This window comes from Argiope bruennichi, chromosome X1 (genome assembly GCF_947563725.1).
Source record: "Argiope bruennichi chromosome X1, qqArgBrue1.1, whole genome shotgun sequence".
NCBI classification, from domain to species: domain Eukaryota; kingdom Metazoa; phylum Arthropoda; class Arachnida; order Araneae; family Araneidae; genus Argiope; species Argiope bruennichi.
Genome location: NC_079162.1, coordinates 128,663,214 through 128,691,039, shown reverse-complemented (window position 1 = coordinate 128,691,039; position 27,826 = coordinate 128,663,214). Strand labels below are relative to the sequence as shown.

General features: G+C 30.9%; 1 protein-coding gene across 2 annotated transcripts in view; it reads left to right on the top strand.

Annotated features, from left to right (window-relative positions):
- The window catches only part of LOC129958955 (uncharacterized), a 61,459-nt gene that overhangs the window by 6,714 nt on the left and 26,919 nt on the right, over positions 1–27,826 (top strand). The window contains exon 2 of one of the 2 annotated variants that reach the window (XM_056071710.1): positions 26,619–26,746. The exons of the other annotated variant lie outside the window; for it this stretch is intronic. The gene's annotated coding sequence lies outside the window, so the exon portion shown is untranslated. The remainder of the gene's footprint in view (positions 1–26,618; positions 26,747–27,826) is intronic. 2 annotated transcript variants of the gene reach the window in all.

Sequence of the window (27,826 nt, the reverse complement as noted above, 5' to 3'; positions counted from 1 at the left end):
TTGTATTAATAATTAGGCATCGAATTACTTTTCCGAGTGCAAAGGGTGAGTGATAAATGCCAGCAACACAATCTGGATGATGAATGGAAATTCTTAAATATCTTTAATTATTTGGAAAAAAGTACCCTAACCGAGTATTCAATATCTATGATAAAATAATAAAACTGGGATAAATCTATATGCTTGATAACAGAAAAATATATTGCTCCGAAAATCATGTTTCATCGATTTCTGTCTTCAAACTATAAATGACAGGAATATATTACGGACTATCTCCATAAAAGAACTTCATTTGGAAAGAAATCTGGAATGATCGACACCCATATTATTAGAAAGATTAACAGATGGCTTACTTATTCATCTCCGACCACTTCTCTCTCTATATCCTTCCAAGAATTCCATGAAGTGCCTGATAGTAGCTACAAAATAAATGAAGATTCAAAAAAATAATGACAAAAAATTTAAATAATGGTTATACTGAAAATTTCAATTTGGTCCCGAACGTAAAGACTTATATTGGTAAACTCGTACATACAACATGAGCTCCCCTGGACAAAATGTCAGTCATTTTCCCACTGGTATAATGCATTTTCAAAATAAATCTCTCATTTAGGCTTTGAGAAAATCAAAGGATTCGAAATACTTATCATTGAGTACAGATTTACTCTTTCAGATGACTGGCGACACCATTAGTCCTCCCAACCTGTTCCAACCAATATTGAACTTTCAAAGGGGTTAAACCCACATCGACAATTGTAAATAAATTATTCTGATAGTATAAAAATAAACTTCTTTCATACCTCTTGAATACCTACTCGACCATTTCTACTCTACCGCATCTTTTTTTGACAAAGCATTCCTGAAAATAATAAATGTTCATGGCATATTTATATAATTGTGCCGGAGGACAATGAACCTACAATGCATAGGCTCAGTATTCTTAAAAATTGGTACCGTTTCACAAAAAAGTTATACTTTCATACTTTATATTATACTAGGCCTGCCCGAATGGACAAAATTTAACCTTACTAGGGACTGTAGTTTCCAACCTGTTTATCAAAATCATAAAAATGTGAACACATTTGAAAATGACACATGTAAGCAAAGATATTCGTTGTATATTTTTTAAAATAAGAATATCAAGCTTTACTATTTTCAGACTTCTGAGGGTCACGTTTTCATAGCTTAACTGTCACAGAAATAGAGTGTAAAATAAAGAAACAAGTCATTAAAAACTCTGATTGTATTTTCGATAATGACTAGTATGATGCTGCTGAACTTGGAATGGAACCCTCCTCTGACCAAAATATTTTTCATTCCCGTTTACCCTTACTGACCCTATTTAAGTTTCCAAATCGAGTACATTTTCGAACGAACTACGTATGCCCTCTAACATTGAACTAGGCCTTGTTTTATTATGTTCTAGGATATTTTACCCTTCGTGTAATGGATACCAAAATGAAATGGCCGAAAACCATAGAAAATAGGCTTCCAAAACCAATGGATTTTTGTTATTTGAAATGATGCTTGTGGTTTTGTTGTTGAAAAACGTATATTCCCGTTTCATTTCATTCATCTAATCGGACCAAGTTTATTAATCCTTATTCCCGTTTCATTTCATTCATCTCATCGGATCAAGTTTATTTATCATCATTATTTTTAAGTTTCTTGAATTAGAAATTTATATTTTAATAAGCGCGAATAAACTTAGTGAGAAATAAATAATTTCAATTTATTTAGAACGTTTGAACTCCAAGGAAGTAATAAAAGGTATCCATACTAAATAATGCAAACAAACACTTTGATAGGGGCTGTTTATGAGGTCTCAAGTCAGAAAAGTCCTGAGCGTCACTGGATGCCATGCAATGAATTTCAGTGGTAATTGCGATAAATGGATAATATGAAGACATTACCATAAGAACTTTCCCTTTGGGTTCAATAAAATTGTCTAGAGCTTTGTTACTTGATCAAATTAAATGCTGAAAGCTCTATCTGAGGAAACATCTTATCAATGAAGATTTGTGTCGGCGTCGTTGGCCGAGGCATTTAAATTCACATGCCTTTCTTATCAGGGTATTTCTTTGTGAGTTTTTGTTTGGAATGCTTAGAGAAAATCACAATTGTTATTGAAGTCACTTCGAATTAGGTTCATAATGATAAAATTGGGGAATAAGTGATCTTTGTTTGCTCCGGGGATGTAATGTGAAAACCGGAACTGGCGAGACGAGCGAGAAGGACTTTTTTTCTTTCCTTAATGGCGCCGCACGTGCTAGTAATTAATGCGCCACTAATTTGTAAGATAAATTAGTAAATGTTGGTTCAGTTTTGTTTTGTTTACTTTTATATGCGACACGTGGAATGTTGATTTGGAACATATGAAACTCGCTCTCATTTTTAAATTTCTTGTTCATTTTAATGGCAATTTTTGAAGAAAAACTTCTATTGTGAGGGTTATGAGATAGATGAAGCTATGACGGAAATAAATGTTAACACATTGCGTAAGTGTCACGAGATTTTTCGTTATAGCAGGGCGAAGTTGGGCCATGTCACGAGATATCTCGTTTTCATGTTTTTTCGGCCAAATCGATGCATAATCCACCAGAGGCAAATATTTAACACATTAATATTTGCTTCTGGAAGAATATTAATTAATTTAATATATTAATATTTAGCAAATATTAATTTAACACATTAATATTTGCCTCTGGAGCGCAAAGAAATCTGTAAGACATACGCCTGGGACAGCAAGTGTTTGGGTAAATTTGTACGTTCTAAATTCATTATAACTTTGTTATTTATGAAGCAATAACAGACGGGACACAAAACACGAGAAAACTCGTGAGCGGTCCGTAACAGATGGGAAGCGAAACACGAGAAAATTCGTGAGCAGTCCTTAATATTTTAAAACAAGATACTGCCGCAAATTGTGCCAAACACCACTATACAAGGAAATACGCTTTACCAATATCACTCTCTAAAACATTATTGAAGTCTATGAAATAAATAATATTTAAAATGCAAAAAATCTTATATAATAAATACATGTATAAAATATATAGTAATATTTAAGAATACTTATGTAAATACCAAATGCAAATTATAAACGTACATATATGCATTCTATTGCTTGCCAAGCATGATTCTAGAGCTTTCAAAAATGTGCGGGGCTTGGGAGCTCGCAGAGCACCGTACTCAATGTTTTAAAGAAAGAGGGTAACTAAAGTAAAAAATAATGAGTGCAAGTATGACTGGCGTATGCGTATCAGTTCATTTTTGTGTACTTACAATAACGAGTAAGAAAGGGTACATGGCAGTGCATATTTATGACGGAATTTAGACAAGAGCGTTGTAGAGCTTTATTATATAAAAATGCATTTTTGTTTTATTTTGGTAGTATTTCACGGTCCTCAAAAATGTGAAAGAATCAAAAATCTCGAAGGGGCAATTTGAAAATACACATTTTTAGATATAGCTACTTACGCAAAAAAGTTCTATCAAAATTTTATGCTGCATTTTTTTCAGAATTAATCAGTATATAGTAAATAGTTTGTTATGCCTTAAAGTTCGTTCAATTCAATATAAACAGCACATATTAAGATACAATTTCTGACAGTGAGCTCGAAATCCATAAAATAATAACCGTTTCTTCATAGCATGACTACGTTCATTTCGAAGAGTTTAGAAAAGACTGCAATGAAAGGAACAGGGTGACAGAATGATCATAAATGCATTTTCACAAGATTTATTTATATTTAAAGGCCGAGACATTTAAATAAATTTCTTTCATTTGCGGAGGAATGCATAAGTACGAACGAGATACATAAGTTGCGAACAAATATACGAAGTTGAGGACAAAAAGTTTTCCTACTGCAGAGACAATATATATCATAGCATTATTTTGATTTTTAGAGTAAATATCATATAAAATCACTTTTGACTTCTATATATAAAAAAATTAAGCGTTTTAATGTTACTGCAACCAATATTTTTGGTGTTCTAGATACAATTGTTTCCTTATTTCGCCACTTCCCATAATATAGGCTTTGTGCCGATAAAAACTTCATTTCGCAAATATTCTTTTGGCTTCAAGTTGGATGAACAGTAATGGATACGATTCAAGACAGAAAATTTCTTTATTCTATTAATGAGTATTCCGTACTCTTTGTAATTAGCATGTTATGACAATCCTCTGACCAAAATATGCTGTTGTTACTTATGCACTTGTCGTACACAAGCCCGTTGTAACATTTTCCGTTTCCCAGTACTGATAAGACATTTACAGCCAGCTGTGTCGTCGCTGTTACTTACTAAACTCCTCGAGATAGCCAGATGGTGAATCTTTTCTTTGGGTGGTCTCGCATCTGTTCATTAGCGACTACAGTGAAAGACCACATGGGGAATTCCTCGTCCCAGAGGTATTGATAGTACCTTCAAAGAGAAAGTGGTGCCCAAACATCTGGATGCTAGATGGTTCTCTTTGTGAAAGGACGTTCCCACGATCCACTGGCGCCGCTGAGAGAGCATATTGCTGAATCCCGATTGGCCGAAAGAGAGCTCAAATGACCAATGTAAATTAAGAGGCGGAGATTGTCGCCGAGATAAAAGTGCGGAGATTTTTTTTTTTAAAGGGAGAGAAGAAACGAATTGCAGGCGGACTGTTGGACTACACCCACGAGTTCGGAGTCCGAGAACCAGCTGAGTTTCAAGAAAGCCTTCGACTTTGACTGTTGTATCTCCTACTACAGGTGTAAATAACTATTTATTTAACCAAGATTAGAACAAGTTGTTCTTTGTATGTATAGGGCTGTAAAATAAAGAATTGTCTGGAAATTCTGCTTCGTTATTTGATCAGTCTATATCAAGACATTACACCGCTGACGAAGTCAGCGATATAAGCCGAGTTTGTGCCATAGCTTCTGAGGGTAAAGGCCCCTGAGTGCCCGAGGGCAGAAGTCTGATTTCTAGCTCATATGAAGATGACACTCACACACTCGCTTGCACAACCCTTTTTTACAAGAAGGGGGGGGGGCTCTTTCACACACCTCACAGATAGAACACAAGGTAAAGAAAAACCATGCCAGAACCAGGTCTGAAACTCGGGACACCTAGATCACGGGGAAGACGCGTTACCCATAGGCCAAGATGCCGGCTGACCAAAATATTGATAGCTAAAATATATGTTAAATAAACGATCATTTAAAAAATATTCCAATTAGAGGCCCAGTGAAGAAAATTAATCACAGGGAAGTTTTTTTCTTACTGTAGCGATCATTTCATTTTATAATGATTCCATCTGTCCTTACTGACTGTAATAAATTTCAGTTTCTTTTTTCTTTAGAAGAACTGATTCTTTCCTTTCCATTCTGTAGATATTTATTTATTTTATATTGAAATACAATTTTATCTTCACAATTACTGTTTCAATTAAGCGACCAAGAATTATTTTCAACTCAAAATACAAAAAAAGAAAAAAAAAATCTCCTGAAACATAATAGGCATGTATATTTGTACATTTTTTAAAATGTTGCATATTTTCTTTGTTTCTTTGTCTTGTTTTCATTAGTTCTACAACTCTTGCTCATTTAGTCTATTTCTAACATTCTTCAAAAAGGAACATTTGTATTTTTTTTTTTTCATTTTACAAAACTACTCATTAAACAGCAGCGATTAGCTATCGTGATATTCAAATTATGATGGTAAAATAGAAACTTTGCTTTTTCATGCTTTTCTTAACCGAAATTTATAAAGTTCTGGGGTAATTTACAGTTATTGAAAATGATGCTTTTATTTTTTGACAGTAGTAGCGAAATTTGCACAGAAACGTAAAATAACTTGAAGATAATAAGAACCAATGGCCAATTAAATAAACAATTAATTCCCCGAATATTAAAAAAAAAGATTATATTTTGCGAAGATGAAAATTCCTCTGCTATTCAAATATAAAAATTTTAAAGATCTTAAACAAATCTTTTGAAAGCAAAGTTTACGATGTCAGAATGTAGTCACATTTAATGTATGGACAATATTTTGGTATTCTATATTCCAGTTGTGCCTAAAGGTGGGTTTACACTCGGCCAAAGCCTTTCAGCAGCGCATGCTGAAAGGCTGAAAAATACTGTTTGAGCTATGGCAAGTACTTCTCCCGAAGGAACAACAACATGCCGCTGTATTGTATTTTTTTTTTCTTATTGCGCATGTATTTGTAGAATTTAACTTTTTTTTTTTTTTGCATGAAAAAAATTGATTATTTATTATAGATTAATTCCGACATTTTTTGCTCTTTGTTCTCTCTGATGCAAGGTTGCGTTTCTTATTTTGTTTTTTCATTTTATTTGCCATTTTTTTCTATAATTCTCCAAATTTATGTATGTTGACCTTTTTTTTTATTTTATCATGTTTCTTTGCGTAAATATCTATCATTTTAATACGATACGCAGTGAAAATGAAAAATTCAGTAACGCCAAAACGGTAATTTATATTCAAGCATAGAATGCATGAATCTATGTTATGAAATTGTGGCAAAGATAAATCAGTTCTTTTCTACGTATGCGCTGTCTGGCACAAGTTTCTGAAATTGATATTATCAAAGGCAAAATGCTGAACAACTTTTAATCTCAATATGTTTTGCATAATTAATTACATCATATTACCAAAAGGATAAACTATTTCGAAAATTTTAGAGATTTCTTAAAAGTATATAAAACGCAGCTTTTAGAGCAGTTTACACAGAATGTAAAGCATTTAATGTTTGCTGGGAAAGCTGGCGTACATCTTGTACATAACATCAGCTGAAGGTGGAATTATATGTGGAACAAAAGCCCAATGGATATGTACCTCATGTCTGCTAATTGGCAGCGGCAGGTTTGATGACGTGCGTTAAATCTGCAAAATATAAAACGATAAATGCTGAATATTTTCGAAAGCGTTCAGCATTCCATACACTGCAGCTGTGAAACGTACAGATGTGAGAGATTATTGCAGACGCTGTAAAAATGGGACGTTATAAACAAAAACATTTTTTTCCTTATTGGATTTTTATTTCTGTAATTTTCTTATATCCTCTATCTGACTTTGATAGCATTTCTGGCCAAATATTCTACATGTTTCCGATTTAACAATTTACTTTCTATTTCCCTTGAATGTTTGTAAGTTAGCTTTTGATTTATTTTATATACGTTAAACTTGTGTCTAATTATTTAGATAAACTTATTTTAAAGGGAACACTGTATTTAAAGTAAAAGGAGAAAGAATCGTACAAATGAAATAATTAAAAAATCATTCTGCAAAGAAAGATTAAAATTTTATATTTTAGTACGACTCTCATAATATATTAGCCTTTAAAGATTTTTGCTGGTACATTATTAGTTAATATTTCCATTCAACAACAAACGAAATGTTGGAGACTTCCTCATTTCTTTTATGTCCCAGTTATTACTTCAATAAAATCAAGCATTTTTTTTTTTTTTTTTGTAATTTTCTTTTTGTGAAAACCACATATTTTTGTGGGAAGAACGATTCCGTTGTTATATTTCTTAGAAAAAGCTAGTCGAAATATTACTGAGGGTGGTAGAGCTGAAGTGAACTGAAAGGAAGGGCAAATGGTGCCTAGAATGCAATTAATAAAAGAATGAGAAGTTGTAGAGGATGCTTTCATAGAACAGAAATCTAATTACTTAGCAATAAGAGCAAAAAATATCACGCGTTTTGAAAAAAAAAGCGACCTTCAAATCGAAATCCACATGATTCATTGCTTAAGACCATTGTTAGTAAAACTGAATTTGTACTAATAAAGAATAAAGTGCCAAAATGAAAAGTTCAAAGGTTAGATATTTAAGAAGAAAAATAAAAGATCTTTGAAAGAATATGACCACAAAAATAATAATAATGTCCATTATTATCTTAGATAAAAAATAATAATAATGATTATAATGATTTGAAAATGAAGTGGCCCCATTGATAATTCGAATCATCAAAAAAAAAAAAAAAAAAAAAAAAAAATTGAACCAAGAAAAATTGGGCACAAAACTCGCTAGAGCAAAAAAAAAAAGTTAAAAATGGCTGATTTATTATTTAACAGTTTAATAAATTATACATAATCAAATGTTGAACAATTATAAGTAAGTACTATTTAGAGTTAAAAATAGTCATTTAAAAACAATTTTAACAGATAAATTAATGTAACAAATTAAATTCATAATACTTTGAATGCAAATAAGTGTGTTTAAAGACATTTTTTTTAAGTAACCAAATAAGTTTGAATTTTGGAAGATATTTTAGCTCTTTATTAATATGAAACTCAAGTGATCTAAGGAGAAATTCAAATGAAGGGAATAGCAGATAGTATGGGCTACATAAAGAAAATTCTGTATAAAATTTATATTATTTTTGAAAACGAGTTTCCCGCTCAAAACCCTTTTTCTTCAAGTAGATAAATGAAACTTTTGATTATTCCATTCACATTTTATATCGCATATATTGTCCTTTTCCATTAAATATTGGAAAATTATTCATCCCTCTGAACTCTGTGTGATTTTCAATTTTCTAATTCTTTTAGTTATTTATATCGCGATCTTAAGAAATAATTTTTAGTATCGCTGTGTTAATATTTATTGCATAATTAAGGGAATGTCTGAGACATCTTTTCTCAAGTAAGTGTAGCTAAGCAAATTTCTTATTGTAATCATTAGAGAAAAGTAACTTCTAAAATTCATTCAGTTTCTTAAGTATCAAGACTTCAGAAATTCAGTATACAGGGAATATCATTGGCTATAATAAACCATTTAGGTCTAAGTCACTAAATACTTCAGTGTTGCATTTTCAACAAAAATCAACCTTAAGAAATCTTGTTTATGATAAATATCATAAACAACAGATCCGAAAATAGATAGTCTAATGTAGATAGTACAACCTTTTTTTTTTTAAAAAAAATTTGATTGTTTAAAACAGAAATTTCTTTTATGGAAGTAAAAGAAGGAATGCATTCGTCGATATTTCTTTAACGACTTAACCAAATAAGAAATATGTCTCCCAATTTTTTCCACTTTACTTTTCCAATATTATTTACTTTGATTTGCCGTGCGCAGGGAAAAATATTTCCGATTCTTTGGCTTGTGCATATGAAATGAAGTTGATTTGCATTTAGATGCCATAGGAGTTTTTTGCGGACAAGCGTCGAGTAATGTTTGCGTGAATTATGGGTTTGACGTGATAAAGTCTCAGATTCTAAATGACAGGTAATTACGGAATTTGCAAGGCACGCGTGTTCTGGAGACGCCGTCGCCTAGTGACATCATGGATCAGCCGGATGAATTATGAATTTCGAAGAGTGATGATGAAAAATGAAGAGCGGCGAAGAATATCTATCTGTTAAGAATGCTCTTCCCGAATTTAATTAGAAGCAAAAATATTCTGCTTCTCTTGAGTTATTGCATATTTAATTGTGTACAAAATACCACATAATTTCAGAGTACGGGGAATTTGTATAATCTTTCACAGAAAAATTTCAATTTCTAGTGCATCTGTATCTGAGTGGGCTGCTACGTTTCTTTTGATTTTAAATCCTTAACATTTTGATTGTAAAATGTAGAAGTTACATATTTAATTGCGCACTAAGCCATTAATATAGTTTTATAATATATGAAAGAAATGTAAGCCATCTGAGTGTGCTGCTTATTTTTATTTTAAATTCTTAATATTTTGGTTACCAATGTTGTGATTGTAAAATGTAGCAGTTACATATTTAATTGCGCAATATGCCATTAATATAATTTTATAGTATATGGAAGAAGCCGCACCGATTTTTTAACAGAAAACTTCTACTTTACAACTTTGACGGAAAATATTGTTACATCTATTTTTATGACAATGACAGAGGAATTTTGAAATTTTTAACCGGAAAGCGATCTATTTCTTTTGTTAGTTTGATTAGAGAAACACGGGCAATTGAAGCTATACAAGAACTATTGAGATATTCCCGGTCATTTTGAGCCGCTTTTTAGTTTAATTATATTCACGTTTAGTTTTAATTAAACAATAGGGCTATTTTGGGACGAACCTCGTCATTTCGAACCACGATCAGATGACGAAGACGGCTCCTGGGCCAGCACCCCCTCTTCAAGCTTCACGCCAGCGAGAGGACGTTTGGCCCTGCCGGATTTGATGTGCATCGGACCGCTTATCCGGCAGTTCTTCGGTGGAATCGGATCAGGAGCCAGAAGCCCTCCGGTTCCGAAGCCGAGTCCTTACCACAAGGCCACTACGGCCCCATTTTGAGCCGAAGTCACATGACGAGCACGAGACCTGAGCCGCACCTTTTGGTCACACCAATGTGCGGATATCTAATTCACGAGGGCAAATTTAATAGTAAATTTACGTGAGTAATAAGTAGTAAACATTATCAAATAATAATATTGTTTGTATATAGCATAATCATTCTATTCTTATTGAACTAATACATATGTCATAGTATCGAAAATATAAGTGCTTGAAAAAGAATCATTCAGCGTTAGACAATGGATAAGATCTACAACAAGCATTTTAAAAACTAAGATCTACAACAAGCATTTAAAAAGTACTCATCAAACAACATTTTATATTTATTTAAACTCACTTAGTTTCAGGAAGGAAATGAAATCATATAAATTTCATAAAAATTCGAAATATTTTCATGCGCTGAAATTCAAAAGTATATTCATGAGTCAATGATTAGGCTAAAACAGGTTCATTAATAAAATGAAACTTTCTAATTCCCGCTGCTTTCATTTTATTTCGGAATAATGTTTTTGAATTCTTTAAAAAATGAGTTTTTTTTAAATTCATTATTTTGAATGAAGAGCATTTATTTTATTTAGTGTTATATTCTCGTTTTTTATCTATACAATAATTGTGATATTGAATGAGTGAACTATTTCCATAGATATAATTCAATAAAAATGAGTTATCAAATCTATTATGTATACATTTCTTTTATAATATTGTGTGGTGACTTATGGCACTTTACAAGCCCACTGATAGTTATCTATCAGCGATTTAAGCCTAGAGCGCATCTCTTGTTTTTTCAGTAGTGCCAACTAGGGCTAAGAGTACGACTTTGCTACTTCATGCGTCACATTCGCTTGCACAACCCCTTTTTACAGGGGGGGCACATTCACATACCTCTCAGATAAAACACAGAAGAACAACTATGCCAGGAATGGGACTCGAACCCGGGACGCCTAGATCACGGGGAAGACGCGCTACCCCATGCCAGGACGCCGGCTCTTTTTTAATGAAGTGTATCGTAATAGATGTATTTCTTTTATAATAGTTGATGTGAAAGCATACTCGAGTTAAAGCTTCATCGCGATTTCAAAGTTTAAAAAAATTAAATAAGAATAATCAAGTTTAGTTTTTACATTACTATTAACTAACTATTGTGTGTCATAAAAATATTTAAAAAATATATATAATTTCGAGAATTTGATCTTGAAATGGATTTCGATATTTTCAATGTATGTTTTGATTTTTAAAACTAAAATATGTAAGTTAGAGCAACAAAAGAATGAAAAAGTTAATTTAGAAATTGATGTTGAAAGACAAAATAAAGGCCATGGATCTGCTTGCTAGACATGGAACAAACAGCATTCAATTACAATAATAGAATTGGAATAAATCAAAAGTTTGCTAGAGAAAATTTCTGAAATTTTAGACTTCTTTTTACTCATAATTAATATATAAATAGTTATTGTATTCTTTTATGCATGAATCCATTTTTAAGTGTAAATCCGATATTTCTATAAAAATGAAGAATTATTGTCATTTTTTTTGTTGTTGAATTTCCTGCTTCACTTTATGAAGTTCAGAAATGAATTTTTCTGTCAATAATATCTTTATGTCAAGTCATAAGTTGAAATTTAAGTAGACAAATATTAAAGTAAGTTAGAACAAATTTAAAAATAGATTGAAGCATTAATAAATGATTAACAAACGCTTGAAGATGTCTCTTTCACCGAAAGAATGGAGAGGAAATAGTACTTTTTTTTTTAAAATTACGAGATTATAATTTATTGATTGTATATTTACATTTTAGGTCACAATATGTTGTATTGACAAAGAAAGGCTTAAAAACGTGCGCTTTCCATTCAGGACCACATATACTGATATTTTCAACTCACATACTATCAGGAATGTGTAATGCTGATCCTGAATGGAGGGTGTCAACCTGAAAGCTGGGTCGTGGTGGGCTGGTGGTAAGGACTTTGCTTCGGAATCAGAGAGTTCCAGGCTTGAGACCCGATTCCCTCGAAGAACCGTATTGTAAGCGGGCCTGGAACACGCTAAATCCGCCGGAGCTAAACGTCCTTTCTCTGGTGTGGTGTGGAAATTTGGAGAAGGGGGACAGCTGAGGAGTTAGCTCTTATCATCTGACTGCGGTTCAAAACTACGAGGTCCGTCCCGAAATAGCTCTAGTGTTGCTCTAACCTCTTCATCGGCCGTAACGCGCTTCAAGCGTTCTTTTACATTTTAAAACTTTAAAACGTTTAAAACGCTTTATAAATCTTTACTTGTTTTTTGTTGTTGTTGTTCTAATGTGGTGAAAAACAGAGAAAAAATAGAAATTTTTGCGGGTAGGAGAGGACGGCGAAAGAGTTAAAAACGGGACGTTAATAATACTAAACTAAACTAGACACTGAAAACATACGCAGAAGTATTTGATGATTAATAGATTATGGTTTCGTGGCATTTTCTGTGGCATCTTCATTTATTTGAGAATAATTGATTTTTTCACATTCTGGAACACTTTGTATAAGGCAAATAATAAACAAACTTACTCAGGATGTTAATTCATAAAGCATTTAGTTTACGAGAAATTTCGTAATACGCAAAGTTTATAATCTTGAATTCGATTCAATTTATTTATCATTTCATGAAATACAGAATTCTTCTTTGAATTGTTGAAAAGATTTGATTATTTATTCCGTTTCTAGAGGGCAAATAAAATAAATCTTTATTGAATGACTTTAGTAACCTCTCAGATCTAGGTAAGGTAGAAAAGCGACTTTCTCATCTGATATTGAGAACTTAACAATGATACCGTTGCGCAAGAGAATGACAAAAGAAACGTCTCTTATTTCGACATCTGGAGGACTCTTTCATCCGATTTATTCATGTATTATCTTGCTTTCCAAAATTCACTGGAGGATTTCTAGATTATTTCTGATGAATTACATTTCAGTGACAAAAAATATTAAATAACAAAAATAAATCTTTATTTTGCACTTTTCTTTTATAAAGAATGAAATGAAAAAAGAAAGGGGTTCATAACGTTTTAGGCTTTTTTTCTAATATCTTTCAATATTTGAACTTGGGTATATAACGTTAAAATGCCCACATAGAAAGCGAATATCACCGCAATACACGTATATGTAAATGTAGTAAATAAAACAATTAAAAATAATTTTGTAAAATATACATAAGAATTTATATACATAACTTTGAGAAAATATTTCACTAGAATAAAACGGGTTGGAATGAAAAAGTTAAAATTTGAATTTTAAAATGCTGTAAAAATGGATTTTGTGTAATGAGGAAAAACGCTAACATTTTAATTATTCTTGATTAAAATTTTGAAATCACTTTTCTTATTTAGCTTCTATTACCCAAGAAGTAAATGTATGCCATTTTGAATAGCTCTAGATCCAACTGGCTACCTTGTGAAATGTTTTGAGAGATTTTTGAATCGTACATGCCGCCATTTATTGATACTATTTACAGAAACAGATCCATCCTTTGAACATTATTATCTGAAAGAAATCTGTTCATTCAAGTTGAATCCCTTTTTTCCTATATTCACTAGGTTTGCCACAACCGGATAACTGAAGGTATTGAATGGTAAGGGAAAAGAAATGAAAAAAAAAAAACCCTTTTTCGAGTAAAATAACGTATATCATCTTATCCTAATATGTTCTATGTTCCATAATATATAAATAAATACTAACCTCCTTTGGCGACCAGTTTGTTCACCAAGATTATTAACTTTTTAGTAGACTGTTAAAAATTACGGTAGATTGCTTTTATATATATATATATATATATATATATATATATATATATATATATATATATATATATATATATATATATATATATATATATATATATATATATATATATATATATATATATATTCATGTTTAATGACTAAGACTAAATATAGTATTAATAGGGCTCAATGATTTTGAAATGAAACTGTGTATCAAGATAAACCATGGGTCCCTTACAGGGGATGAAATTGTATTAGTCTTGCGGAGTTAAAAAATGATCCATTAAACGGGAAAAGGATTTTTCTTTCCAGTTACAGAAAGGACTCGAAATGCATGAAGGAAAACTTTTCATTCATTCTATGCAATATTCTTACAGTCACTCGTTCTTCTACCACTATTTTAAACCATTTCAATGGCCCCATCCAATAAGATCTTCTAAGAAATCTTCTTAATTCGGCCAGTTTTCGTCGAAGAGGAATTCACTTTTCAACAATTGTATTGCTTAAGAATATGTTGCTAAATAGGGTGAGGGGGCTTCATAAAAATTTCGACTTCTTAATTATTTTTTTTATCTATTCAAACAATATTAAACATGATTCTTTACATAGTTCAAACCAGTTTTCCGATCTCTGAGCTTCTGAGTGCATACTTACCCTGTAGAATAAAAAAATTGTATGTTATATTTATTCCTGGATGAGCACTATTACTAATTCCCCATTGACTTTATTGACTGGAAACGTACTCAATGTTTTGGATTTCCAAAACAGATAACATTTTAGACGGGATTGGGATTTTCAATTTATATCAATTAGTGCATGATTTGCTCTGTTACTAAAATAATTGTAAAAATTGTACGTGCATTAGTTAACGTACCAATATACATTCTGTATTTAAAAATGACTTGTTAAAGGATCTGAATATGAAAAGAAAAGGATTATTAATGAAGCATGCTATTCATTCACCAGTTACTTTGAGCAAAACAAGTATAACCCCTTAACTGTTTTATTTTCTTTACTATCTAATAAGATGACACCTTCTATTTTGGGAATATTTTCTTATTTTGATTCAAATGGAAATCCATTGAGAACTGATCTATGTATTCGAAGAAATTTCAATATTGAATTATAATCGTTATGAATGGTTTATTGTTTGCTCACAACTATCAAAATTCGATAAATCGATGCACGTATGGCATTCGGGCAAAACAGTTAAGCGGTTAATAAAATTAATATAAATAAGCGACGAATGTTATTTTATTAGATATCAACAATTTTTCTGTCACCATCGTGTTTAATTTATTTTTTAAAATATGGAAAATAAATATAAATAATGAAAGGTGTTATCAAAATGGTAAACGTTGTCTGTATCAAAACTGAAAAAGCTAGGAAATCTCAAATATTTTCTTACACAAGTGACCTCTTTATACACTTTTTTGAGCTTCTTAGAGGACTACTAGGCACTTTGCACGTATGCAACATTATAAAACATTGTATAAAACATTTCACACTTAAACGTGAAAAACGGTACTTGATGGGGTTTTTTTTTTGCGTTTGCTTTATTTTTCAATTTTAGTTTTTAGGTATTCTGAATATCCGTAGAAGAACAGAAATTCTTTGTCGCAACTTACTTTAAATTTACAAAATTGCAATTCATTTTTTTTGCCTGTGAAGAAAAGCGAGTAAAAGTTATTGATAAATGTCATCGATTTTGAACTTTAAGATGAAGCACGCGAATGGCTCTTTTCCATTGTTTAACCGCACGAATGAAACTCGGAGTAATTGGAATTAAATATGAATTATTAACCGTGAGCGAGCAGCGGGGAAGGCTTCTCTACAATGCCTCCTTATTCTATCTTAAAATAAAGACTCTTCCTCTTGATTTGATTTTTGTTCTAGATGCAATTCATATTTAGGTTCAGTTGAACGGAAAATAGTTCATTTATTTCTATCTAACGTCCAAGTAAGAGCACCAATGGTATATAACATTTCAATCTATTTTTGATGGAAAAATAGATTTCTTGATTTGATGGCTATAAAAAGAGCTGAAACGTCAGAATCGTCTCACGTGATTGCTTTTAGAGAAATCATCTAAGGAATAATTTACTCAAGTGAGCGTTTCGCAGAATATTTTAACACCAAATTATGAAGTAAACTGTAGAGTTTAAAAAAAAAATGCGATTCTGCCAGACTTTTCGATAACCGGGAAAATCAGTCTGATAAATATAAATTGCATTAAAGATAATTATAATTTAACAATCTTTTTTTTTTATCTATCGTTAAATAAAACCGTATTTGTAGGATTCATTTTCTTACAAAAATGCACGATTGGAATCTCGAAACTTGATTTCATTTCTATTAATTAATGCAAAAACAAAATATTGAAGTGAAAATGTTTAATAAGTTTTATAATTTATGATACTATAAAATTGGAAAAAAAGGACGATAAAAAGATTTATAGTAAAAGTTTATAAAACTAAAGCAAATTTCCTCTTTTGATTTTTCATATTCGCAAAATTCTTAAATGAATGAAGATCATTTATTGTAAATATACTTAATATGGAATAAGGATTTGTCAATAAAAGTTAATAATTAAATCACTTTTTTCTTTAAGTGTAACTTTTTTTAATATTTTAATTAGCTTAAATTAATTTATTTGTAATATAACTTATATTATTTTTATATATAAACTTATATTTAAATATAACCTGAGATATTAAAAATAGTGAAAAGAAAATAAATTATTTTTGAACAGTGCTGTCAGTTTTTTATCAGCAATCGTGAAATCAATGGACTGAATTGCTATCAATGACAACTCCATTTTTTAAAATTTCTCTCTATTTAATCTATTGTGATGTCGAATGTTTACTCGTTGTAATGTTTAGTGTGATAAAACAACCAGCCGTTATTTTTTCAAAAAGACATTAATATTGATCTTTTGTTTTTAGCTGTTTCCTAGGTAGCTGTACAAATGTAAATAAAAGCGAGACTTTTCAGCTAGTATCGCTAAGAAAAATAAACTTTTTGTTTGTTCCAATTGCTTCTATCCGATAGGCAAAAACGTCTGACTTGAACTATTTTTGCTTGTAAAATGCATACCAATGACCGAAAAGACGAATAAAGTTCCGATTCGTGAAACGGATGCATTCTTCATGAGTTAAATTGCCTTTATTTCTGTATCGAAAGTAAAGTAATGTGACTTCGATGCGCACTTTCTAAGTGGGCGGAAGCTACATTTGAAATCTTGACTCGCAATTCTCTTTGGCATGGTAAAAACATTTGCATTCCAAATTAAATGCGCGTTCTATGGAGGAATTTGATTCCTGTTGCGTTTGGTTGAGATTAACTTTTCAATACATTAAATAAATAATTTTTTAGACGATCTAGTATTAAAATACTTGCGTGAACGCTCAATATCAATGAAGTATCTCTCATCAATTTCAAATTATTTTAATTCAATTCAATGTTCTAGATTCTTGTTTAATTCAACTGTTGCGCAACAATTACTGCACGTTATAGTGAAGATTACTTCACCATAATGATGAAGCGAAAGCGAAATTTAGTCTATTACTAGTAAGAGAGTCATGGAAATGTGCGTTCCATGGAGGAATCTGATTCATGTTGCGTTTGGTTGAGATTAACTTTTCAATACATTAAATAAATAATCTTTTAGATGATCTAGTATTAAAATATTTGCGTGAACGCCCAGTATCAATGAAGTATCTCCCATCAATTTCAAATTATTTTAATTCTATTCTACCCTCTAGATTCTTGATTAATTTAACTGTTGCCCAATAATTACTGTACATTAAATTGACGATACTTCGCTTCACCATAATGATGAAGCGAACGAAAACAAAAGCGAAATTCAATCTATTTTTAGTAAGGGAGTCATGGAAATGTGCTTTCTGTGGAAGAATCTGATTCATGTTGCTCTTGGTTGAGCATTCTATCGCTTTTTAGATTAACTTTTCAATACATTAAATAAATAATCTTTTAGATCATCTAGTATTAAAATACTTGCTTGAACGCTCAATATCAATGAAGTATCTCTCATCAATTTAAATTATTTTAATTCAATTCGATGCTCTAGATTCTTGATTAATTCAAACGTTGCGCAACAATTACTGCACGTTATAGTGAAGATTATTTCACCATAATGATAAAGCGAAAGCCCCCCCCCCCAAAAAAAAGCGAAATTTAGTCTATTACTAGTAAGAGAGTCATGGAAATGTGCGTTCCATGGAGGAATCTGATTCATGTTGCGTTTGATTGAGCATCCTATCACTTTCTAGATTAACTTTTCAATATATTAAATAAATAATCTTTTAGATGATCTAGTATTAAAATACTTGCATGAGATACTCTAGTATTAAAATACTTGCAATACTTTTGATGATCTAGTATTAAAATACTTGCATCGCAGTATCAATGAAGTATCTCTCATCAATTTCAAATTACTTTAATTCTATCCAATGCTCTAGATCAGAGGTGGGCATTAAGTCGATTTCTATCGACCAGTGGACCACTAAGACAGGGGTTGCCACCTTTACTATGACCTAAGACGTGCATACTAAAGAAAACATATTTATGGAACACTTACATAATATAAATTATATATTCTATTTATTTCTAGAAAAAACGGAGTTTTTCTTCTTCAAAATGACAATTTTAAAAGCACGTAGTTCCGAATCTAAGAATAACTTTTGGAATCTAATGGACGAAGTAAAGTAACCTAATTAAAAAAAAGTTGCATATCATTTAACATCGTTCTACTTGTGTGAATCTGCATATTCAACGATGAATATAATTAAGACAACAGATCGTCCTCGTCTCGCTGAAAATCACTTAGAATCCAGTGCAAGATTAGCAGCTAGTAATTATAAACAAAGATATTCAAGATAAGTCTTCTACTAACTATAACTACGAGAACTAACTTTAGATGACACAAATTTTGTAATATATTTCGATTTCTTTCATATTAAATACATTAATTGATATTATTATATTTGTGGCTATTATTATGTTTGTATCTTGCTATTATTATTATGATTGTAATTATGTAGGTAAGTACATATTCCGTATTTATCATTAATTTGTAATAAATATTGTAGACCTTTTTTTAGCTTACCACACCTACACCACTAGGTGGACCACAACACCTTGAAAAAAATAGAAGTAGCCCATGCCCTACAAAAGTCTGCCCACCCCTGCTCTAGATTCTTGATTAATTCAACTGTTGCACAACAATTACTGCACGTTATAGTGAAGATTACTTTACCATAATGATGATGCGAAAGCGAAAAAAAGCGAAATTAAATCTATTTCTAGTAAGTCAGTGAAACTCAATTATTTTAATAAGCAAGGCCATAATAATTATTTTCATAAACATTATTTTCATAACCAAGGTTTATTTCGAAAACACAATGTAAAAAAGATCAAGGACATCAGTAAAGCTAACGCTGTCTTCCTAGCATCTCTTCTTTGTTATCATTTTTCCTACTTTGTGCGATATCTGTCCGTAATTATATCTTTCAGCACTGATTTAAGGTAAATGTCAGTAACTCTGGATCTGACAGGAGGTTTATTTCTTTCAAGAATGAAAGTAATCGTTCAATCGATAGATACTTCGGATTACTTAAATACATGGAAATACTTTCATACGGCAAATTAGATTGTTTTCAATCATGGTTAGCAAATATTTGTAAATATATTAGCAGTGGAATACTAATGGTATGGTAGGAATAGTAATAGGTTCGGTTAATTATCAGTTCCTAAAATATTCGTTGCTACTGGGAAGGTGCGGTATTTGCGCGTCGATGTTACACGACTAATAACTTATCATCGGTGAATGTTACATTTTATTATTAATAATTAAATATTTAATATAGTTTTGCCAATGAGTGGCGGAAAAAAATACAAATTTGGACTTAGCTTCAATTTATTTTTCCACTGGAGGGCATGGTTTGAACACGGGGAGGGCCGATGAATTACGTCTGTTTACATCCGGACACAAGAGAAAAGTGTGAGAATTTCTTTCCCATAGTGATTTTACTAAGAGATTCTTATGCGAATTTCTTTGATAAGTGTCTATTCCGGAAAGGGAATCTTAGGTATCTCTGGAAGATGTCCTTTAGGCATTAGGGATTTTTATTCCTTCGCTTGTAGCGTGAGAGTCGCAATGATTATTTGTTTTTTAGAAAGCGTGTTTGAAATAATTAAATAAAAAGTGTGGAATTTGGATCAAGAAATAAGAGAAAATTTTAAAATAAAGTAATACAGGCTATTTTAAGGCAAAAAAATAGGAAATGAATTAGGATTTAAATTATATTTTCATTATATATATAATTCAAAAACCTCGTTGTGAATTGCTTGCAAACCCTCAAGCCGCATGCTTAACACATTTGCTTTTCAGAACTTTTTCATTTTAGTTATTCTGAAAATAAATTCACGTTGTAAAGAACACCAAATAAACTATTACCATTATCTGAATAAATTAGATAGTAAAATATATTTGTTTCTGATCTTATGCTCACAAAAATTCAAATGAAAATCATAAAGGCTAGCAATGATTAATGGCATATTTGATGGAAAGGTATAATTTGTATTGAAGTAAGCCGTAGATACTAAGCAAAAGAAGTGAACGTGGAATAAATGCGAGTTAAAATATGCTTCAATCTAATACACAGCAAAAAGAAAAATACAGATAAAGAAAGAGTTTTCGTAATCGCCCTTTTCATGTTTTCAGTCCAGTCCTTTTTTACTTCGTTTATTGGAAAGTAACAGTTCCACCCACATTTTTCAGGAAATACGCATTATTTTTTTCCGAACTAAATTTGTGATATCAATGTGGTGAAACGAATGAACAAATAAACAAGCAGTTTTCGTCCTAAGTCAATGATTTTTTTTTTTTTTTTTTTTGACGAAGCCCACAGTTTTTGGTTTGCACAATGACCGGAGAGTTTAGTTTCATTAACTCCCCACTTTAAAGCAACACTAGAGCTAAACTGGAACGGATCTCATAATTTTGATCCGCGGTCAGATGACGAGGGCGACACCTGAGCTGGCAGTCCCTCTCCACTCTGCCGCACCGCGCCAGCGAGGGGTTGATCCGACCGATTTGGTGAACACCAGGCTCGCTTACATGGCGGTTCTTCAATGGAATCGGCTCTCGAACCTGAAACCCTCCGGTTCCAAAGCCGAGACCTTACCACCAGGCCACCACGGCCCCTGAATATCCACCGGAATTGCACTTCGATGTTTAATGAAGCTCCTAGCTTTCCAGAAAAATTTGATGTTTTGAATTCCATTTGATTTTATTTCTATAGCGTAAATCATTCAGGTTCCGCCTGCTTTGACTGGATTTCAGATAAATTTGTGAGTGTTACATGATGTTATCGGATTTGCTTAGTTTTTGCAATGATGAAAATCGTTGTATCTTCACAACAATCCAATGATTTTCAACATTTTAAAATTTCATTATAGATTCAAATTATATGGTATTATTTTGCTAGTAACCATTCCATGTGGGAAAAAAAAAGAATAAGCATGTCGAAAAGGAAGTTAAATCTACATTTGCTTCTCCAACATATCCATTGCATTACACGATCTCAATCATTAAACATTTTATTAAAAATTTAAACCAGCTATTAAAATTTAATTGTGAAATGCCAGAATACATAGAATTGATTCTATCGTGCGAACCTGGATTTCTGAAGAGGTCACATGTTTTTATAATGTCAGAGAGTCGAACGAACGAGATTTACTCATTAAGATCTATTGCCTAGGAAACAAATGCCTGTGTTTCCTCGTTACAATTATAATTTCATTTCACATTCCAACTGTCCGCCTTTCACATTCTGATGGAATTTTCTAGTATGATTATTTCCCTATAACTAGAGATACATAATCCTTGTTCATTGATAAAAAATACCCACATTAACGTTCATTGGTAAAAAGATTACTTTTAAGACTAAAAGTCACAGACATTAATTGCCTTATTTAATTGTCATGTGCAAATTTTATCTGTGACTTTAAACTTAAATGTCGATTTTTTTAATCCGCCATATTGACACTTTTTTAAATACTCACAAAGTCCTTGACAAAAAAATGAACCTTTTAAACTAAATAATTGAAAAATAAACACGTTCTTGGCGCAATATTTTCAGTTGGCACATCCCAAAATAATATTCAAATTTTAGTACTTTATAGTTATAGAAAGGGCCTCATTCTGTGTTACGGGCGTAAGAGGTTCTAACAACACAAAAAAATCTTGTGCATGCTATTCAAAGATTATTTTTATTGATACTTATTCAAAAATAGTTTGTATATAGATTGTGTCTAATAAACTGGAAAAACGTTAATAATATATAATTCAAAATTTTTATTTAATTAAAAAAATTATGCTTCTTTAAAAAGGAAAGATCTTTAAATGCTATCAAATCTATAAAAAAATTAAAAATACATTAATAGTTTTAAAAATGCATAAACTTTAAATTGTTCGTTGCAGGACATATATCAAATGCAGATAAAATTATTCATCATTTCAAAAGCTTTTTTCTTCTCGATATAGCGAAAGCCATCATTTTTGAAGAACATAGAAACAAAACAACACACTTTATATATTTTATGGATTACTATCTGTTAATAACAAATTAAAACAAAAGCATAGGAATAGATTAGTACAATTTTAAAGCTCAAATATTTATTGATGTAAAATGGAGACTCCTTTTTCGTCTCTAAAAAGTGATGATAGGCATTGATGCGTTAAGGATATTAGGTAACTCCCAAAATGTGTTAAAAGATTTAAAAGTTGTTTATCGTGCATGTAGTCGTAACTCCATTGTTCACAAAAAAAATTCGAAAAATGGAACAAAAAATTTTAGGGGAAGACCATTTTAGGAAAAATTTAGACCATTGAGGAAGCGTTGCTGAGGAGCTGTTGGGTGATAAGGAACTCAAATTCATTAATGAGAAACCGGATGTCGATATCTGATGAAAATAAAATGCACTTTTTTCCAGAGAAAGAAAAAAGGGACTTCGAAGGAGAGTTCGGAGAGAGACTTCGGAGTGCGGAAAAATTCCTTTTGATTGTTTGAGAAGTTCCGTGTGATTCGGATTTCTATGTTAGGGTGGAGCTGCCGTGGACTAGCCGTTTAGATCTGACAGCCTGTTGGAGATTTTTTGGTGACTTATTCTCTGATTTATTTGATCGAGGAACTATTTCGTGATTAAACTGTTATTTTACTTTTGTAAATAATATTAACCTATGTTGATCGGCCATGACCAAGATAATAATAGTAATAATCGTAATAGCAAAAGAGAGTAAAAAGAAAAAAATATATGAATAATGTAGGTTACCATAATTAAATATATTTTATGTCATTCCCGCTTAACTGAAATCAATGCATTCTTTTTGAGGTTTGAAATCTTTTATAAAAAATTCGAAAATAAAAACAAAATAATTGTTTAAATAAAACAGATCATTAAAAATTGTAACCGAGATTGAAATAAAAAAAGTGTATTTTGCTCAAAGAAGAACTGGTCGAAGTGACTGCCTTGCTTCTGCAGATTTTGATGTTTCTGACTCATATTAGTAACGTTCTAATAACTGGAATTTTAAAGTCAAAAAACTGCTTATAGTCATCCATCAATTATTAAGTGTTATTTAAACAAATTTTTAAAAAAAGTTAAAGAGTGACTTTAGTACATTCCCAACTTTGGGAGAAAGAAAACCTTGAAAACTATTATTATTGTTGTTGCCGAAATAGAACCATTTTTGTGCTGCAATTTCCGCATACTTTGAAGTTGGGGGATAAACTCCCCGGCCGGATACTTGAAATGGTGGGAATTTATTTTAAATTATTATTCAGGTAACTAATTTCACACTCCACTGAGCTGTTGTATCTAGGGGGGGGGAGACAGGTAAATTATTTAAACAAAGAAATCATCGAGAAAAAGCAGAGATGAGTATTAAGAGTTTCTGGAATTTTATAAAATTCGGAACTTTCAGAAGATTCACTCTTCTTCATAGTATACGTAGTTAAATAAAACTGCAAATAATAGGGTATTTTTTTTTACCTCAGTGCCCTCTATTTATTCTGAGAAGAACGGAAAAATTCAAAAAAAAAAAAAAAATCCAAGGACACATCTCAATCGCGAAATTTCTAACCGCTTTCTATCTTTTTCTTTTATTTAACTGTGGTTACGTTAGAGATTTGAAACGAAATTTTACAGAATATCATGTTTTGAGAATTGGCTTGCATCAAAATTAAGTTCTTCAGAATCTAGCCTTTCTCATAGAAATTTGTGCATGAAAATGGTAACATTTATCCATATCTGTCTTAACAATAGAATCAATCTTTCATCTACATTTTTACACAAAATGAATACGAAACTGATAACATCAGTAAGGAATCTGTGTAATAAATACTTTAATTGGTTGTCAAGTTTTCAAAAATTTTATTCATTAGGAGTGACTTTATTTTTTCTACAGATTCATTATGTCGTAATAGAATTTCTGAACTGGCAGCAAATTAAGAAAAATTAATTATGAAACTGATAACATCAGTAATTAAAGCCTCTGTGTAACAAATAGTTTAATTGGTTGTAAAGATTTCAAGAATTTTATTTATTATGAGCGAGTTTTTTTTTCTTCTATAGATTCATTATATCATAATAGAATTTCTGGACAGGCAGCAAATTTTAAAAAATTTAGTTGGTTTTCTGAGTAGGACCGAAAGAATCAGATTTTTCAGGTACATCAGCAATGTCATGAAATTGCAAGTTCTATAAATAACTGAATACTCTATAAAATAAAAGAATCATGTACTTAAAAGGTGACCCAATTACAACCTAAAATTTTTAATTTTTTAACCAACTAAATTTTATACATAACTGATTCACTTAATTTTAGTTCTTCAGAGTTGGGATTATACCTCTACGAATAATGTAAAACAATCGAAATATTTGAATAAAATTGAGACAATATCTGTCAACTGCATTTCTTTGGTTTACTGAAGGCTATTTCATAATTTTATCACTTAGTGTTACTTGAAACACATATTATAAATTTACATGCCTTATAATCAATAGTGTAGTGACAAGTGAAATTTCCCTCTTTTTGAGTTCGCTTTTTAAATGGTTTTTGTGAAAAGTCTACACTAACTCATTTAAAGATATCTGTAAAAGTAAGAAAGGTTATAATTTTAAAACACTAGGCTACTGCTTCAGGTCGAAGGCTTTTAAGGAAAACTATGATACTATTTGTCAGTTTATTTATTTTATTTTCATGCGTTCTTTTTTCTATTAACTTCGGTAATTCAGGAAGTTCCAAGAATCATCAGTACCCTTATTTTATGATTATTCAGGACCGTAATAGGGCAATTATCGCATGGTTTATCGCTCCTGTGGATGAGCCTTGTTCTAAAATCCGATAGCTACAAGCATTGAAAGAGATACCAATTATAATCAATAGGTGTCATGTCCGGGTAAGAGCTATGTTTTGAAGAAAGATATACGTCGTTATGCACGTTCTTTACAAAATTTTTTATTGTTTTATAATGAATTAATAATTCTTTTTTATTTTCTGTATTCACTCTTGCTTGTGAATACATTAATTTCCTTAAAGGTAACATTGATCCTATTTTAACTATCCAATGTTTCCTCTTCATTTGTAAAAAAAATTCACTCAAGAAAACTATTTAAAATGATGAAAAAGGAATTTCCTAGAATTAAAAATTATACTTAATTACTATTTTAATTACTTCTCTTATCCTAAAAATCTAACAATGAAATTATTTTTGTAAATCATTTTAAGAATGACTACTGTTTAAAAATGACATTTTTATCATTTCTTTACTGATATTGAAATATATTGGGATATTTAACATGTTTAATGACAATTTTTATTTTAAAAGTATTATAAAAATGATGCCACAAATAATAACGGAAATGATTCATAATGTTTTGGCAAACCCTGAAATATTATATAATATTAAGTTATCTTTCTCTAGACAAGACCAGAATACGAATATACACTAGCATCAAACATTTCTCCGAGCTAATCAGGTGTATTGAGAAAGCCATTCGGAATGTCTTTCATGAATAAAATGCTATAGAGAGAAGAGTTTATGAGATAGGCCTGAATGTTGCTACCATAAATACATCGCAATTTGGTTCGCCGTCTAAAAATATTTGCGATCGAAAACAATTTTCTCGTAAAAAAAAATCTAGTATTCTAGATTTTATCTAGTAATCTAATATAAAATAAATGCGAAAACGTCAAAAGTTATTTGCTTTTTTTTTTGTAAATATAAAGAAATTTTATTTACCGCTTTAATCGTGAGACCTTGAATATCGAATAAATATTTTGAAAAAAATTTATTTTTCATGCATTTCGGCGAAAAAAAGTGAAAGCAAAACTCTCCTAAGAGTTACTATTCAGTCCCTACCTCGGTGATAGCCAAGGCAAACAGCTAAGTTTTATACTTTTTGGATCTATAGGATATAACGGTAAACAGCAAAATTGAATTTTTTTTTTTGAATATTCTCCTAGGAAATAGATCGTGTTCTCAATCACCTCTGTCAATTTTATTCTCAGGATAGCTGGAAACAGACTTTGAAAGAAGTGATTGATTAAATACAGGAATGCAGTAGTCTTCCATGGAGCTAATACAGCTTGTTATTTTATATCAAATTAACAACTGGCATTTTAAAGGAATCTGCCATGTGAGTACATATATATTACTTTTCATGTATGAAAGTTGGTTATTAATATCATTTGAAGCCATTTGATATCATAAAAAATAAGGAAATTCATGCCGAAAAAGGGAAAAAAAAGAAAGAAAGAAAACATAATTCAAATGAATTATTTTGATTCTGTCACACAAGAAATGGAGGTTGTTGAAATAGAGGAAGCAACTTATCTCGAATTATCCATGGTTGATTTTTCAACAAATATATATATTTTGATAAAAGAATGGGGACCGATTATCGTGCATCTACAAAATTGACAGGATAAATAGTGAAATAGATCTACAAAGAAGTGAATGGAATAGGTTTTAGGACCTCTAAATCGACAAAATCAAACTTTGTGAGTGAAGGGAATAATCAGTTGAAGGTTTTCGAAAGCCTGATTAAACTTTTACTCCCAGATCCTCTCCTTGAATTATACAGCAGCAAAGAAACGTTCGTTTTTTCAAGTAGTGTAAATTTCAAAAAAAAAAAGTGATGATTAGTGAATTGAACTTCTACTTGAAGTGAAAGCTCTCATTTTTATTTCTAAATTGAACTACAAGTTTCTAATAATTTTAATGAGTATTCAAATAGAGATAATTTAGAGATAATAGATAATTCCTTCTCATGTGTCATAATATGCAGTCATTTCTTATTTTAGAAAGTTTCTTTCCTATAAAATTAGTAATATAATTATTTCAAATATATCCTCAACACTACTGGGATCAAAAATCGAAATACGTATTCCCAATTACTCCATAGACTCTTGGGTGTTTGAAGACACACCGAGGTAATTAAGAACGTTCCTATAATTGATACTGGTTAATAAATAAATAATTGTTAAAAAAAGCCCTATTGTTTTGTGAACCCAAAACAACATGATTATTAACTCACATCTATTATAGATCCATTTTCCATCTCATGCGATCTTTTTAAAATGAAAAACTGACAATATCTGCTATATTTACAGTCAGTGACATTCATTTATACTATTAGAAAATTTTCGATATTGCTTCAGCTTCAAAAGTTTTAGTTTACATGCTACATTTCATGGTATACTATTTTATACTATGT